At 44.4% G+C, this 18,958-nt stretch overlaps 1 non-coding gene across 1 annotated transcript; it reads right to left on the bottom strand.

The window, feature by feature from the left end:
• Positions 1 to 17,061: 17,061 nt before the first annotated feature.
• Positions 17,062 to 17,136, bottom strand: Trnat-ugu (transfer RNA threonine (anticodon UGU)). Its single transcript has one exon. It is a non-coding gene; the product is annotated as a tRNA-Thr (tRNA).
• Between the last annotated feature and the right edge of the window lie 1,822 nt (positions 17,137 to 18,958).

Here is an 18,958-nt window from a genome sequence, read left to right as displayed (position 1 = left end):
GATGCTCAGAATACGGAGGTTGAAGCTAATACGCGGGCGTAAGCAATTAAAAGTGCCGAGCAAATACCTCACCCCCTTGTAAATCCCTTTTATATATTATTCATTGAGATGATTAATGCTCGCGATACATATCTGGTAAAGACAATTAACGCATGTTAATGCACAAACACCCTTTCTGAAAGGGACAGAAAAATGGCTTTACAAATCTCTATGAAGATCGATACTGTTCTTGCTGAAAGAGATGTAGCGCTGACATCTCAAATAAATAATACCTTGACTGAATGTGACAAACAATTGGTCAAATTTCCACTAAGGTAAATGAGGAATTAGGTGTAACACGACGCCGAACTCGGCACGGCAAACCAAACCCTCCGCTCGGAAATATATACACTACTGGCCATTAAAACTGCTACACCACGAAGATGACGTGCTACAGACGCGAAATTTAACCGACAGGAAGAAGATGCTGTGATACGCAAATGATCAGTTTTTCAGAGCATTACACAAAGTTGGCACCAGTGGCGACACCTACAACGTGCTGACATGAGGAAAGTTTCCAACCGATTTCTCATACACAAACAGCAGTTGACCGACAGGAAGAAGATGCTGTGATATGCAAATGATTAGCTTTTCAGAGCATTCACACAAGGTTGGCGCCGGTGGCGACAACTACAACGTACTGACATGAGGAAAGTTTCCAACTGATTTCTCATACACAAACAGCAGTTGACCGGCGTTGCCTAGTGAAACGTTGTTGTGATGCCTCGTGTAAGGAGGAGAAATGCGTACCACCACGTTTCCGACTTTGACAAAGGTCAGATTGTAGCCTATCGCAATTACGGTTTATCGTATCGCGACAATGCTGCTCGCGTTGGTCGAGATCCATTGACTGTTAGCAGAATATGGAATCGGTGGGTTCAGGAGGGTAATACGGAACGCCGTACTGGATCCCAACGGCCTCATATCACTAGCAGTCAAGATGACAGACATCTTAGCGGCACGGCTGTAACGGATCGTGCAATCACGTCTCGATCCCTGAGTCGACAGATGGGAACGTTTGCAAGACAACAACCATCTGCACGAACAGTTCGACGACGTTTGCATCAGCATGGACTACTAGCTCGGAGACCATGGCTGCAGTTACCCCTGACGCTGCATCACAGACAGGACCGCCTGCGATGGTGTACTCAACGATGAACCTGGGTGCACGAATGGCAAAACGTCATTTTTTCGGATGAATCCAGGTTCTGTTTACAGCATTATGATGGTCGCATCCTTGTTTGGCGACCTCGTGGTGAACTCACATTGGAAGCGTATATTCGTCATCGCCATACTGGCGTATCACCCGGCGTGATGGTATGGAGTGCCATTGGTTACACGTCTTGGTCACCTCTTGTTCGCATTGACGACACTTTGAACAGTGGACGTTACATTTCAGATGTGTTACGACCCGTGGATCTACCCTTCATTCGATCCCTGCGAAACCCTACATTTCAGCAGGATAATGTTGGACTTCTGTCCTGGCCAGCACATTTGTAAGTAGGCTGTTTATGTTTTCTTTATGTAAGTAGGCTGTTTATGTTTTCTTATTGGCAACGTTACGTAGCGCTCTGTATGAAAATCACTGGCAGTGCTGTGTGCAGTCTGTGGCTAGTTTGCATTGTTGTCTGCCATTGTAGTGTTGGGCAGCGGCAGCTGGATGTGAACAGCGCGTAGCGTTGCGCAGTTGGAGGTGAGCCGCCAGCAGTGGTGGATGTGGGGAGAGAGATGGCGGAGTTTTGAAATTGAACTGCTATATATATTATGACTATTAAGGTAAATACAGTGTTTGTTCTCTATTAAAATCTTTCATTTGCTAACTATCCCTATCAGTAGTTAGTGCCTTCCGTAGTTTGAATCTTTAATTTAGCTGGCAGTAGTGGCGCTCGCTGTATTGCAGTAGTTCAAGTAACGAAGATTTTTGGTGAGGTAAGTGATTTGTGAAAGGTATAGTTTAATTTTTGTCTGGGCCATTCTTTTGTAGGGATTTTTGAAAGTCAGATTGCGTTGCGAGATGGCGGAGTTTTGAAATTGAACTGCTATATACACTCCTGGAAATGGAAAAAAGGACACATTGACACCGGTGTGTCAGACCCACCATACTTGCTCCGGACACTGCGAGAGGGCTGTACAAGCAATGATCACACGCACGGCACAGCGGACACGCCAGGAACCGCGGTGTTGGCCGTCGAATGGCGCTAGCTGCGCAGCATTTGTGCACCGCCGCCGTCAGTGTCAGCCAGTTTGCCGTGGCATATGGAGCTCCATCGCAGTCTTTAACACTGGTAGCATGCCGCGACAGCGTGGACGTGAACCGTATGTGCAGTTGACGGACTTTGAGCGAGGGCGTATAGTGGGCATGCGGGAGGCCGGGTGGACGTACCGCCGAATTGCTCAACACGTGGGGCGTGAGGTCTCCACAGTACATCGAAGTTGTCGCCAGTGGTCGGCGGAAGGTGCACGTGCCCGTCGACCTGGGACCGGACCGCAGCGACGCACGGATGCACGCCAAGACCGTAGGATCCTACGCAGTGCCGTAGGGGACCGCACCGCCACTTCCCAGCAAATTAGGGACACTGTTGCTCCTGGGGTATCGGCGAGGACCATTCGCAACCGTCTCCATGGAGCTGGGCTACGGTCCCGCACACCGTTAGGCCGTCTTCCGCTCACGCCCCAACATCGTGCAGCCCGCCTCCAGTGGTGTCGCGACAGGCGTGAATGGAGGGACGAATGGAGACGTGTCGTCTTCAGCGATGAGAGTCGCTTCTGCCTTGGTGCCAATGATGGTCGTACGCGTGTTGGGCGCCGTGCAGGTGAGCGCCACAATCAGGACTGCATACGACCGAGGCACACAGGGCCGACACCCGGCATCATGGTGTGGGGAGCGATCTCCTACACTGGCCGTACACCACTGGTGATCGTCGAGGGGACACTGAATAGTGCACGGTACATCCAAACCGTCATCGAACCCATCGTTCTACCATTCCTAGACCGGCAAGGGAACAGGACAATGCACGTCCGCATGTATCCCGTGCCACCCAACGTGCTCTAGAAGGTGTAAGTCAACTACCCTGGCCAGCAAGATCTCCGGATCTGTCCCCCATTGAGCATGTTTGGGACTGGATGAAGCGTCGTCTCACGCGGTCTGCACGTCCAGCACGAACGCTGGTCCAACTGAGGCGCCAGGTGGAAATGGCATGGCAAGCCGTTCCACAGGACTACATCTAGCATCTCTACGATCGTCTCCATGGGAGAATAGCAGCCTGCATTGCTGCGAAAGGTGGATATACACTGTACTAGTGCAGACATTGTGCATGCTCTGTTGCCTGTGTCTATGTGCCTGTGGTTCTGTCAGTGTGATCATGTGATGTATCTGACCCCAGGAATGTGTCAATAAAGTTTCCCCTTCCTGGGACAATGAATTCACGGTGTTCTTATTTCAATTTCCAGGAGTGTATATTATGACTATTAAGGTAAATACAGTGTTTGTTCTCTATTAAAATCTTTCATTTGCTAACTATCCCTATCAGTAGTTAGTGCCTTCCGTAGTTTGAATCTTTTATTTAGCTGGCAGTAGTGGCGCTCGCTGTATTGCAGTAGTTCAAGTAACGAAGATTTTTGGTGAGGTAAGTGATTTGTGAAAGGTATAGTTTAATGTTTGTCTGGGCCATTCTTTTGTAGGGATTTTTGAAAGTCAGATTGCGTTGCGAGATGGCGGAGTTTTGAAATTGAACTGCTATATATATTATGACTATTAAGGTAAATACAGTGTTTGTTCTCTATTAAAATCTTTCATTTGCTAACTATCCCTATCAGTAGTTAGTGCCTTCCGTAGTTTTAATCTTTTATTTAGCTGGCAGTAGTGGCGCTCGCTGTATTGCAGTAGTTCAAGTAACGAAGATTTTTGGTGAGGTAAGTGATTTGTGAAAGGTGTAGTTTAATGTTTGTCTGGGCCATTCTTTTGTAGGGATTTTTGAAAGTCAGATTGCGTTGCGTTAAAAAATATTGTGTGTCAGTTTAAGCACAGTCGTGTATAATTGTTCAAAGGGGACGTTTCACATTCTCCACATCTCTCGCCAATCGAAAACGTCTGGTCAGTGGTGGCCGAGCAACTGGCTCGTCGCAATAAGCTAGGCATAACTCTTGATGAACTGTGGTATCGTCTTGAAGCTGCATGGGCAGCTGTACCTGTACACGCCATCCATGCTCTGTCTGACTTAATACGCAGATGTATCAAGGCCGTTACTACGGCCAGAGGTGTTTGTTCTGGGTACTGATTTCTCAGGATCTATGCAACCAAACTGCGTGAAAGTGTAATTACATGTCAGTTCTAGTATAATATGTTTGTTGTTGTTGTTGTGGTCTTCAGTCCTGAGACTGGTTTGATGCAGCTCTCCATGCTACTCTATCCTGTGCAAGCTTCTTCATCTCCCAGTACCTACTGCAACCTACATCCTTCTGAATCTGCTTAGTGTATTCATCTCTTGGTCTCCCTCTACGATTTTTACCCTCCACGTGGCCCTCCAATACTAAATTGGTGATCCCTTGATGCCTCAGAACATGTCCTACCAACCGATCCCTTCTTCTGGTCAAGTTGTGCCACAAACTTCTCTTCTCCCGAATCCTATTCAATACCACCTCATTAGATATGTGATCCACCCATCTAATCTTCAGCATTCTTCTGTAGCACCACATTTCGAAAGCTTCTATTCTCTTCTTGTCTAAACTATTTACCGTCCATGTTTCACTTCCATACATGGCTACGCTCCATACAATTACTTTCAGAAATGACTTTCTGACACTTAAATCTATACTCGACGTTAACAAATTTCTCTTCTTCAGAAACGATTTCCTTGCCATTGCCAGTCTACATTTTATATCCTCTCTACTTCGACCATCATCAGTTATTTTGCTCCCCAGATAGCAAAACTCCTTTACTACTTTAAGTGCCTCATTTCCTAATCTAATACCCTCAACATCACCCGACTAAATTCGACTACATTCCATTATCCTCGTTTTGCTTTTGTTGATGTTCATCTTATATCCTCCCTTCAAGACACCATCCATTCCGTTCAACTGCTCTTCCAAGTCCTTTGGTGTCTCTGGCAGAACTACAATGTCATCGGCAAACCTCAAAGTTTTTATTTCTTCTCCATGGATTTTAATACCCACTCTGAATTTTTCTTTTGTTTCCTTTACTGCTTGCTCAATATACAGATTGAATAACATCGGGGAGAGGCTACAACCCTGTCTTACTCCCTTCCCAACCACTGCTTCCCTTTCATGTCCCTTGACTGTTATAACTGCCATCTGGTTTCTGTACAAATTGTAAATAGCCTTTCGCTCCCTGTATTTTACCCCTGCCACCTTTACAATGTGAAAGAGAGTATTCCAGTCAACATTGTCAAAAGCTTTCTCTAAGTCTACAATGGTAGAAACGTAGGTTTGCCCTTCCTTAATCTTTCTTCTAAGATAAGTCGTAAGGTCAGTATTGCCTCACGTGTTCCAGTATATCTACGGAATCCAAACTGATCTTCCCCGAGGTCGGCTTCTACTAGTTTTTCCATTCGTCTGTAAAGAATTCGTGTTAGTATTTTGCAGCTGTGGCTTATTAAACTGATTGTTCGGTAATTTTCACATCTGTCAACACCTGCTTTCTTTGGGATTGGAATTATTATATTCTTCTTGAAGTCTGAGGGTATTTCGCCTGTTTCATACATCTTGCTCACCAGACGGTAGAGTTTTGTCAGGACTGGCTCTCCCAAGGCCGTCAGTAGTTCCAATGGAATGTTGTCTACTCCGGGGGCCTTGTTTCGACTCAGGTCTTTCAGTGCTCTGTCAAACTCTTCACGCAGTATCGTATCTCCCATTTCATCTTCATCTACATCCTCTTCCATTTCTATAATATTGTCCTCTAGTACATCGCCCTTGTGTAGACCCTCTATATACTCCTTCCACCTTTCTGCTTTCCCTTCTTTGCTTAGAACTGGGTTTCCATCTGAGCTCTTGATGTTCATACAAGTGTTTCTCTTATCTCCAAAGGTCTCTTTAATTTTCCTGTAGGCAGTATCTATCTTACCCCTAGTGAGATAAGCCTCTACATCCTTTCATCTGTCCTCTAGCCATCCCTGCTTAGCCATTTTGCACTTCCTGTCGATCTCATTTTTGAGACGTTTGTATTCCTTTTTGCCTGCTTCATTTACTGCATTTTTGTATTTTCTCCTTTCATCAATGAAATTCAATATTACTTCTGTTACCCAAGGATTTCTACTAGCCCTCGTCTTTTTACCTACTTGATCCTCTGCTGCCTTCACTACTTCATCCCTCAAAGCTACCCATTCCTCTTCTTCTGTATTTCTTTCCCCCATTCCTGTCAATTGTTCCCTTATCCTCTCCCTGAAACTCTGTACAACCTCTGGTTCTTTCAGTTTATCCAGGTCCCATCTCCTTAAATTCCCAGCTTTATGTGTCCAATGAATACCCGTTTATCATCTGCATTTCTTCTTGGTGTAGCAATTTGAATGGCCAGTAGTGTAACATAAAGCACATAATACATCACGACCTCCCACAGTAGCGAGGCGAAGTTTCGTCACAGGTGAAAGAAGTGCGCCACGTGGTGGAAACAATACCACAGCCTTCACGCGAAGTACGACTAACGATGCGCTGCCAGTAAGGGTCGTGAGTAGTGCTTGGGTAGCTGAGTTGGTAAAACACTTGCCCGCGAAACGCAAAGGTCCCAAGTTAGAGTCTCGGTCCAGCACACAGTTTTAATCTGCCAGGAAGTTTCATATCAGCGCACACTCCGCTGCAGAGTGAAAATGTCATTCTGAAGAACGGACACGGTCACAACAATAGCTGTAACGGCGCGTCGAGGGGTAACAGCGGCACGTCGGCAAACCGGGTAAGCAAATCAGAACAACAACGGCGGTCCACAAATTCTTTCAAGGCAGAGACGAAATAATAATCTGTACCACCCCAGTTAACAAAATAATGGAAACAGGAACCGATGAAACGACAATAGGATTCAAGGCCACAATAATAGGTGTTCGCAGAATAATTATGGGCAAGGTAAGCCCGTAAACCAAAACAGTAATGAATATAATCCCGACGTCCAGATCAAGCGCCACCAGCGACAACGGCCGGGGCGTCAAGCTAAACGCGACTGTGTCAGGCTTCCTGATGACAGTCGCGGAAGGGAATGGTGGCAATAATTTGAATGGGCTGATAAACATGCTCCGATATAATGATGAGATTGACATTCGTCAAGAGTTATTTAGTGAGGTAGACAATAATACTGAAAGTATGTGGATACTGAGAACGAACAAGCTACTGTTCAAGCAGTTGTGGGAGGTACTCCCGCGACATTAGTTCCATACCGGTACAGGGGTAAACGTGATAGAAGCTAATTCCTTTACGAAAACAGCACACTCTGTAAGGATCACGACTTTGCCAGTGCAAAAACTGTGTGGTATCCTGTTATATTGGCGCCAGAGGCCAGACTGTTACGTTACAGAAACGAATACACGTAGAATTCGAGAACGGAAAAGATCAATGCACGCTTCTCGCCACGAAAAATTTAACCGTGTCCTTTCTTGTGGGCATGGAATTCAAGCGGAAGCTGGACGTAAAGATCAACCGCCCGCAAGGGAAATGACATACAAAGTTAGGAAGTGAGAAGTTTGTTTGCCATCTGATAAAGAGAAAAGCGAAACACAGCAGAGTTTGCCAAGGAATACAAGTCAAAATTATTAAGAATAGGGTGCTGTTAATGCAAGACAATTCACAGTACACGAAGCTGAAATAAAGAACAGTGGACAAAACGAAATAGATTCTTCGCTCTTATGATCGAAACCTAATTCTTGAAAAAGTATCGGTCTGTGCGGGGGAAGTGTCTGGCGGATTTTAGTTGTGTGAAATTACTATCACAAAAATGTGCGAAACTCAATCGAGAAGTTTTCGAAAATTGGGCCCGCAAACTGCAGCATTTGTATGACCGACCATTGGAAGCTGGAAGAAGCTTCCCGACGACTCCAAATGTACATTGGCATTAACTGCAAGTCAATTACTGCATTTTTGGAAAAGTGGAGGTTCAAGTTAACTTGCGGAGGAACAGCAATAATTTCAGGAGTCTCAATGACAATAATGCAGACCGGAGTAATAACGACCATTACCAGGTAAACATGGCACGAAGAGCACGAAATAATAATAGAAATAATCAGAATTATGGGCAAAACGACAGGATCGGTGTTGCCAACAACAATCAGGGAAACAACACTATCCACGCTGGTTACGGGCACGACAGGCGTGGGGAGCTTCTGGCGGCCTCGGAAAAGACAAAATCGGTATCGCTATAATAAACCCGAATGGGTAAATCGGCGACACGAGAGACAGTTGCGTTAACTCGGACTGTGACGTACCCGCTGTAACAATTGTTGATTTACACACAAGTGATAGCAAAGCGCGTAACTTTGCAGAGTAATGAAGAAGTAGTACCGGTCATAAACGAAGAGGCAGACGTTGTTTAACCAATAGTGGGACTGGTGGCTCTTTTAGGGAGTGATTCACTGAACGAAGTAAAGGAACCAATAGCGGAAAAAGCTGCCGTTATTGAGTGCAATCGTAGGCGGAAGCTGCTGAGGTTTGATTAAATCAGTTCTGTCGTATGTGCAACGGATTGAAACAGTAAAGGGGAGGTTTTGAGCTTGTACTACAATTAAGAGAAGACACAAATTGACGCTTCCCGCACCCGCAGATATTAGCGAATATAAGATGGAGTGCTCTGTACAAGGGATGCAGGGATATCTGGAAGAGGTAGATATTGTACCAAACACAGTCAAGCTAGTCGTTGCGACTTCAACAGTAATCTATGTAAGCAGGGGCAAACTGACGTGGCAAACGATGATCGTGAACAACTTCTCGAAAGCCACGTAGATTATAATCTCTATGAGGTGAAGGCAGATGTAGTACAGTCTGATGATAATGGAGCGGGATACGACAGCTCAAAAGAGATGAGACTGTTACCAGTGAAGCGCAATTCTCTAAATTTATAAAGATGCTGTCCGTCTTCTCGATGAATTACGATCAGATATAGGCTTTATCGACCTTGTGTCGAAACAAAAACAATTGATTGACATATTAAACGAAAACATTATCGTGCATGTATCGATTCTGTCGACACAAATTCAGAATGAAATGAGAGAAATCAAAGATGTAGAAGAGAAAATGTGGAAAAAAAAACACCAGAAAAATCTCGTTCGGAAATAGAAGCGCACGGATTTTTCGGGGACGATTTGGCAAATAATGATGATTTATTATGGGAAAATGGAGAATCGGAGGCATACCCCTATAAATAGATTGCGGCACCTGTTGATACGCATGGACTAGAAATTCAAGTTTTGATAGATACTGGAGCAAAATTAAGTGCTACGGCGGAGAAAGTTATCGATTTGTTAAAAGATAATACGGAGGTGGCAATGACGCCAGTAATGAGAATAAGAACGGTGGGACCAACAGGAAAAAGCTGCAAACCTGTAAAGAATCACATATTAGTTAGTTGTGGAATGCAAGGGAAAAAATTTGAACATGAATTTGTAGTGGTGCCCGATCAGATACGAAACTAATTCTCGGACTCGATTTGTTGTTGAAGCAACATGCAGTCACTGGTTGCAGCAAACCAACTGTGTCTTGTGTTGCAAAATATAATAACAAAGTGGAAACAAAACTTGCCGAAGTAAACAAAGATGTGAGTGATCATTATTGACCACTTCACAGGGTGATGTTACCTAAAAATGTGGGTTTAGATAAGGAAATGGAATACTACAATATTCGGAACGTAAGTGTTGACGATTTTTTAAAGGGTGTATTAGAAAATTTTGTAGACAAAGTACCGTATATTACACCTGAGCAAAATGGTGATTTGTTTCAGATTATAATGAAAAACGAAGAAGTATTCTCGGAAAACCCATAACTTGTTCCGATTTTGAGTGTCATTAAAACCCACAAAGCCTTCTTTGTACGACCATATTTCAGTACCATTATCCGAAAAGGAAGCTGTACAGCAAGAGATAGAGCGAATGCTAGAGAGAAAAGTTATTGAAAGGAGCGCTTGCCCTTCTAACAACCCATTAATTATTGTCTTAAAACATGACGTAGCTTCAGAGTCGTGATCGATACTAGTACGATGAATAGGAATGTTCGACGTGAAACAGATCGACCTGACAGTATGGACGAAGTCTACAAAGGTTCCATAATATATAATTTATGACAAGCCTCGATCTCACGGTCGGCTTCTGGCAAGTGGCCCTCGAGCCAGAATCACGAAAAGGTAGTGCGTTTTTCTGTCGCAGGGATGCGTTACAAGTATAAGGCAGTGCCATTCGGACTATCATCAGAGCGTTTGACAGTTGTTGGGTGCAGCTTAAGATCCAAGCTAATCATTTATGCCAACAACTTGTTGTGGCTACGACCACCGGGGAAGCACATTACAATTTACTAAATGAGGTATTCAGTGCATTATGCAAGGGCGGAATGACACTGATGCTCAAGAAGTATGAATCTGTACAACATGAATTGATCTGTCTTGGTCACATAATTAGGACAAGAACTGCTACAGATTTATAGAACACGGAGGCGATAAGGAACTGTCCTCCACCGAAGCCGAATTATCTTGGAAGTTTCCCTTGGTTAACCAGATTCTACCATAAATTCGCTCAGTGGAAAACGTTTAACGACCCAATTTTGAACAGCCTGTTACGATAGAACGCCCCTTTTGTTTGAATTGATGATTGTCAGGCTGCTTTTGAGAAATTAAAGAATGAGTTATTACAGAGTAATATTTTGTATCGTTCTGATCTTTCGTTACCATTTCATATTGGAACTGATTCGTCGTTTTATGGTTTGGAACTAATTTCAGTACGTAGGAGAAGGAGACTGAAAAGGACATCGCATTTTGCATTCTCTAGTCGGACATTGTCCAAATGCGAAAGTAACTACATGATTTCACAGAAAGAAGCTTTATCGATGGTGTGGGGTTTAAGGGTTATTTACAGAAGCGTAGGGTGATAATACGCACCGCCTATAAAGCTCTTACCTACCCCAAGGAAGGCCGTTTCTTGCATGAGCGACTGACCAGTTGGTCGGTGTTCTTGCAATAATTTGATTATGACTTATGCTATGTAAACGCCGCAGGAACAAAAACAAGACTTGGCGTAAATACATAAAACTGCAACCAGTTGCTTTTTCGAACAGTTGTTTATTATTCCATGAACCGGTTGTTGAACCTTTTCAGGTTCACCTTCAGATGGTTTTCGGGAAGTTACATATCTATTTCTAGCATACTGCTGGGTGATGGCTTGGCGACAGTACGGCCGGCTTGTTTCTGCTAGTGTGCGTATGTCTGCTTCCATTGTAACGGCTATTGGTACATCACTTAACACACTTTTACACAGTATGTATGATAGCGAAACTTTGTCAGTATCCAGCATGTGCTATACAACAGTTGTTCTGTTCTACAGTTCTACAGCTTCACCTCTTCAACAACGAGCGACTGTAAGACTGTTCCGCTTAGTTCACGTATTTCAGAACTGTAACGGCATTGTCCAGTGATAATGGTGAACTTTTAGTTTCGATAATAGTTACTGCAGAACCTTAGAAACTTAAACTAATAATTATCCCAAGTCCTTATTACGACGTCCATTCCTGTTACTGAAACAGTACGAGTGACGTTCATTTGAAAAGAAAGCAACACATCAAAATTCATTTCAGTGCCAGTTCGTTTCTACATTTTTTAATACTTCTGAAAACAGAATATAAGTATTTATTAATGTGCCTCAGAAACTTCACAGTTGAGATAAATATTATTTAGAGGCAAAGTTATTCTTGCAGATCAAAAGTAATTATATGAACGTAAATTAATTCCCGGCATTTTAAACCAAAGATTTTTTAAAGAAAAAAATCATTCATACTTGATAACTTTACGTAAATTTGTGATGTTGTTTTGTGTGTTAGCCTGGTTCGTATTTCGGCGTTGAAATTGTATTGATATTCAGTGATAGTTCGTTTATTTAAATAATTCTAAAGTGAATTGAATCAATTGAAGTTTTCTTTTGTGTTTCACTGCCAGTTCCCAATTTAGCAAACGTGAGTGAACGCTGCTGTGAAGTTACAAGCAACTGATTAGCATAACAGTAGGCAGCCTGCATTTAATCAGTGTGAGATTTATTTATTTCAAATTCATTTCATTGTGTTTAATAACGAGTGTAGTAATAACTGAAAATCTTTCTCATTATTATTTCGTGACGTGTATTGTTACTCCAAACGTGTGTGTAGCTTTCTGTTGCCAGACGTATCCAAATTATTCCTTACACATTGCTCCTCGCAGTTTTAATTACTTAGTGAACAGACAGTGCCCAGTTGGGCTGGCGATTTTGTTTTCGTTTATTTCAAAAGTATTAGCAAAGTTTTTTGTTTTTTATCCAGATTCCTGGGGTACCCCTTTCGGTTGAAGGAATACTTGAGTGATTGTACGATGCTCGATAGTTGAACTAATTTAACTGAAAGCAGAGTAGGCAGAATAGCTTATCCTCAGAAGTAACATGTTGTAAACCTCTCCCTCACTAAGCGATGTTACATTTTACTTCGTAGACGATAGTCTTGTCAAATTTTATTTTCTGTTAGGCACACACGGACATGGTCAAACATATTTTTCTAATAGCCTGTTATGTAAAGCAGGACGTTACTGCCTGTTGGCTGATCGGAAGCTATCTGTTATTTAAAAAACGATTTGCACCATGCAACTGTCATAATACACAACGCCCCTCACATGTATGACTCGTGGCTTCGGTATGGAATTAATGCACTACTGAAATTATTTAGAAAAGAATTCGATTCCTATCCATTAATGTGGCAAACATCTAAAAACGTGGGAAAAAGTAAACATGGCGAACGTTTTCGTTACAAATATATATATATATATATATATATATATATATATATATATACATATATATATATATATATATATATATATAAAGGATTTAACTTTCTCAGAAGTTATCCAGGTATAATGAGTCTGAAAGATACTGTGAAACACATTGTAAAAGAGGTGTTACTTCCAGGGATCCCAACTGAGTCGACAGTAAAAGATATGACAGAAATAATTGTTTTACCCACGGTTTTAAGGAGTCAGTAGACTTGCACCAGAATTAACGCATGCAACGAAAAGTTGACGAGTAAGTAAAGGGAACTCAGGATTTACTGTAGCACACGTTGCTTCCCGAATTGCGAAGGCAATGAAGTAAAAATAATAAGAAACATGACTACAGCTGCGAAATAACTATTTCAGTCGTAAGGTACTTAAACTTCACATATGCCAATCTAAGTTAAATCCTAACACCGCAGAGAGAACAGTCATCATTCTGGCTGTTGCGTTGGATAATGAACAAAGACCAGCTGCTCTCCAGTGATATCCAGAACAGAACCTGCTTTATACTGCTCTCCAAAAGTACATGTTCTCTTCACCACTCGCAAAGAACAAATGTTGTCTGAACCGCCCTCTGAAAGCAACGTCCGCTGCACCTTTACGTATATCTAACTACTGCGTTTCAACAAATATACACTGACGAAAAAAAAAATCACAACACCAAGAAGCAGTTGTGCGACTTAAACAAAAGTTGGCTGACGTGCTTCTACATGATGTCTGTTCAAACCTCGCACCTGTCACATAAGAGTGGCGCCAATATGAGGATGCAAGTCAGGTTTGCTTTACATACACACTGTAACGGTCTTGAGCCGTTACTTACGTTTGAGATTGGGCGTGGTGAGTTGACGTTAGTTAAGAAAACCTTTCAGGCAACAAAGACAGCAGTACCAACGTGTCACTGACTTTGAACTACATTGTATACTAGGGCTAAGAGTAGCTGGATGTTCCTTCTGTGGTACTGTGAAAGACTTGGCAGAATGTAACCACTGTACGGTAGTCACGAGTACGCTCGGTCGCAAGAAGAGTGGGCTCTGGACGAACTCGTGTCGCCACCTAGTGGGAAGAGCATAGTGCTCCTTGTGTCGCTCTGATGCATCGAACCACATCTGCACTTGCAATGTCAACACTAGTCGGCACCAAAGTGAACAACGAACTGTTAAAAATCGGTTACTTTAAGGACAGCTCTCCACCAGACACCCTATTGTGTGCTTTTCACTGACCCCTAATCATCGCCATTTGCGACTTCGGTGGTGTGAAGTAGGAGCTTATTGGAGAGTAGGGTGGAGATCTGTTACGTCTTCTGATGAAATCTGGTTCTGACTCAGTGCCAGTCATGGTCGTATGTTGGCTAGATGGAGGCCAGTTGAGAACTATAAGCAACGCTTGTGCTAGACACACTGGACCTACGCCTGGAGTTATTGTCTGTTATTTCTCATGACAGTAGGAACACTACCACCATTATCCTACGCACCACGACAGCAAATCTGTACGTCAACCTGGTGCTTTGACCTGTTGAGCTGGCACTTATGAACAGCATTCCAGGGGGTGTTTTACAACAGGATAATGCTCGCCGACATACCGCTCTTGTAAAACCCAGCGTGCTCTGCAGAGGGTCGACATGTTGCCTTGGCCTGCTCGATCATCAGATCTTCCTCCAATCTAGCACATATTGCACATCATCGGGGCTCGTGCTCATTTGACTGACCCATCGGAAGAGCGAAAATTTTCCACATCATTCCCTTCCTCCCGTCCTATCAGCCTATCAGCCTCAGAATGATGTACGCCACATATTAGTGGCCAATGAAATCTCTGGACTTGGTGTTAACCTATGATACATTAGCAAATACTCGTTTCTCTCCTACCATTCTCAATAATTTTCGAAAGTGTCTTAACTCTGCGTCTTAACTATTACCAAGATTTTGGTAAACACCTTTCAAGTCGATATGTCTGGAAGAGACATAACTCCCTGTTTTATCAGCAGGCTGTCAATTTTCTACTGGCGCCAGTATGTTGCCTGCGGGCGTAAACGATCTTCAGTTTCTCAGCTGTATTTTCTGGGATGAAGCCATAGTGTCTGTAGGAAACATGTCTCCTCCATTTATCAGTGAAACGTCCTGGTACATACCGCTGAGAAAGGGCCATGGTGAACACCTATCGGGCTTGTAAAGTGGCTGCTTTGTGAGCTGCTGTGCTCCATACATTACTTAAGCTCTTTATTGTACAGAGAGAAAACACGCCACCTTGCCAGAAGCAGCACGCGACTAGCATGTGAAACTTGACTATTCGAACATTAGCTCATACGAACGAAAACTGTTACTCCGATAACATATGACTTACTTGTTCCTTAGCCCGCCCGGCTAGCCGTGCGGTCAAACGCACTGCTTCCCGAGGGGGAAGGCGCGCCGGTCCTCGGCAAGATTCTGCCCGGCGGACTAATGTCAAGGTCCGGTCTGCCGGCCAGCCTGTGGATGGTTTTTAAGGCGGTTTTCCTTCTGCATCGGAGAATGCGGGCTGGTTCCCCTCACTCCACCTCAGTTACATTAATTAAATTACAATTAAATCAATATCATTTGCTGCTGACAGGCGTTGATATACACTCCTGGAAATGGAAAAAAGAACACATTGACACCGGTGTGTCAGACCCACCATACTTGCTCCGGACACTGCGAGAGGGCTGTACAAGCAATGATCACACGCACGGCACAGCGGACACACCAGGAACCGCAGTGTTGGCCGTCGAATGGCGCTAGCTGCGCAGCATTTGTGCACCGCCGCCGTCAGTGTCAGCCAGTTTGCCGTGGCATACGGAGCTCCATCGCAGTCTTTAACACTGGTAGCATGCCGCGACAGCGTGGACGTGAGCCGTATGTGCAGTTGACGGACTTTGAGCGAGGGCGTATAGTGGGCATGCGGGAGGCCGGGTGGACGTACCGCCGAATTGCTCAACCCGTGGGGCGTGAGGTCTCCACAGTACATCGATGTTGTCGCCAGTGGTCGGCGGAAGGTGCACGTGCCCGTCGACCTGGGACCGGACCGCAGCGACGCACGGATGCACGCCAAGACCGTAGGATCCTACGCAGTGCCGTAGGGGACCGCACCGCCACTTCCCAGCAAATTAGGGACACTGTTGCTCCTGGGGTATCGGCGAGGACCATTCGCAACCGTCTCCATGAAGCTGGGCTACGGTCCCGCACACCGTTAGGCCGTCTTCCGCTCACGCCCCAACATCGTGCAGCCCGCCTCCAGTGGTGTCGCTACAGGCGTGAATGGAGGGACGAATGGAGACGTGTCGTCTTCAGCGATGAGAGTCGCTTCTGCCTTGGTGCCAATGATGGTCGTATGCGTGTTTGGCGCCGTGCAGGTGAGCGCCACAATCAGGACTGCATACGACCGAGGCACACAGGGCCAACACCCGGCATCATGGTGTGGGGAGCGATCTCCTACACTGGCCGTACACCACTGGTGATCGTCGAGGGGACACTGAATAGTGCACGGTACATCCAAACCGTCATCGAACCCATCGTTCTACCATTCCTAGACCGGCAAGGGAACTTGCTGTTCCAACAGGACAATGCACGTCCGCATGTATCCCGTGCCACCCAATGTGCTCTAGAAGGTGTAAGTCAACTACCCTGGCCAGCAAGATCTCCGGATCTGTCCCCCATTGAGCATGTTTGGGACTGGATGAAGCGTCGTCTCATGCGGTCTGTCGTCCAGCACGAACGCTGGTCCAACTGAGGCGCCAGGTGGAAATGGCATGGCAAGCCGTTCCACAGGACTACATCCAGCATCTCTACGATCGTCTCCATGGGAGAATAGCAGCCTGCATTGCTGCGAAAGGTGGATATACACTGTACTAGTGCCGACATTGTGCATGCTCTGTTGCCTGTGTCTATGTGCCTGTGGTTCTGTCAGTGTGATCATGTGATGTATCTGACCCCAGGAATGTGTCAATAAAGTTTCCCCTTCCTGGGACAATGAATTCACGGTGTTCTTATTTCAATTTCCAGGAGTGTACATCAACGGGGACAGTTGAAAATGTGTGCCCCGACCGGGACTCGAACCCGGGATCTCCTGCTTACATGGCAGACGCTCTATCCATCTGAGCCACCGAGGGCACAGAGGATAGTGCGACTGCACTGATTTATCGCCGGCAGGCTCCCCGTGAGACCCACATTCTCAGCTTATAGTCCACACACTACATTTGTAGTGCCCCTGCCATTATACCATTACTCGCGGCAGACAATCCACCGAGTCCCGTAAGAGTTCAGGCAATTCGTGTGCATCCGCACTGAAGGAGGTCATCAGCCGATTAGACATGTCCGAAAGAACAGATGCCAACTTCATATCAGTTACATTACGTCGGCGATTGCTGCGCAATCACTGTCTCCACCTGCGCGTACACCATAATTACTCTACCACGTAAACATTGGGGTTACACTCATCCATAATGAGACGTTCCCGTGGTGGTCCAGTGTGGGCCGAACCGCACAATAACCCTGGGTTCGGTGTGTGGCGGCGGTGGGGTGAGTGGACTGCTGCAGTCTGTTGTGGGGTTGTAAACCACTGAGGTCAATACATACATACATACACATACTTGTTCCTTGACTTGTTAAGATGAGTATCAAATTGTGTATGTGGATTCTATTAAAAGGAGCTAATTACGATGGTGACAGCAGTTGTTTCTGCTCTGTTTAGCCTCATAATGAAATTAAGGATGGAAACCAATTATAATCAACTTTCGACAGCAACAAGCGGATGTCTCGGTCAAATTGTAAATAGTCAGATTCGAGCCAGCATCTGTCCATGTTTCTTTTATTTTCTACCTCTTTGTTGTTACATAGGATTTTCAAGGTAATTGGAAAAGGAAGGAAGAGAGGAGTGCAGAGTCAGATTATCTAAAATGAAAGCCTAAAGAATACTCTTCTTTCTTGTAGGTTGGTTATATATGCAAACATTTAGGAAGTGGCAAAAGCGAATCAACAATTTAGAAAAGTAAAAAGATGAAAGAGGGATCTGACAGGTGTCTGTCACTGTATGTGGTGTAAATCTTCGGGGCATTTTGAAACACCAAACACTTAGGCTACCTTAGTTACGGAAGCTCTCACCATACGGACGACAACGATTTTCCTATGTTCGAATTCACTTAGCTCTGACGTAATGTACTCATAAATACACAGAACACTGTCCTGACCAGGACTTACACCTGTAACGTATTGAGGACACTGCACGGTCGCCGTTCATGGTCAAATACAACAGCATAACCTGCAGGCTTGGTCAGGATCTGCATTTAAGTTCAAGCGTCCATTTTTCGCCTTGTTCCATATTTACGTCGCAAGGTAATACAATACCAAATTTTGCTAACCGTATTTCGTATTTTATTTAGAGTTATTCCCGTAACTTACAGAACATGTGTATTTGTAATTTAAACCTAAATTTGCATAAATACTCCGCAGTACGCTACACAGGGAGTGCCAAAGGCATTTTGTGCCAACGTTACCAATTTTATGCCCTGTTCTACTAACGTATCGAACGATAGAAAAATAACTGTTCCAAGTTCTGTCGTAAGCGACGTAATCTTTTCAATACTCTTCTTATTTTTACTGCTTGAGATATAAGAAGGAAACACTTTAACAGTTGCACCGTCTTCTTCAAGTACCGATTGACTAATTTCTCCAAGCAAAGTCTTGCAGATAATCGTCAATTTTTTTCCAAGGATTTCATTTAAGTTCCCTGAATATATGGTGCAGTTCCATATTTGCTGCATTGAGGTGTTACTGTCGTAACAGAATCTCTAAGTATTAGTTCGAACTCAGTTCACATGTGTACTTGATAAAACTTTTCTAGTGCTGGAGGAATACTTCAGAATTAGTTGGGCTAGTGTCTTGTATGCTGTTTAGTTTGTTTCACAGATCCCTCCCAACCCAAGGAAGTCTTCCA

Source organism: Schistocerca cancellata, chromosome 3 (genome assembly GCF_023864275.1).
Source record: "Schistocerca cancellata isolate TAMUIC-IGC-003103 chromosome 3, iqSchCanc2.1, whole genome shotgun sequence".
NCBI lineage: Eukaryota > Metazoa > Arthropoda > Insecta > Orthoptera > Acrididae > Schistocerca > Schistocerca cancellata.
The sequence above is the reverse complement of the archived record's forward strand: the minus strand, read 5'-3'. Positions and strand labels throughout refer to the sequence as shown.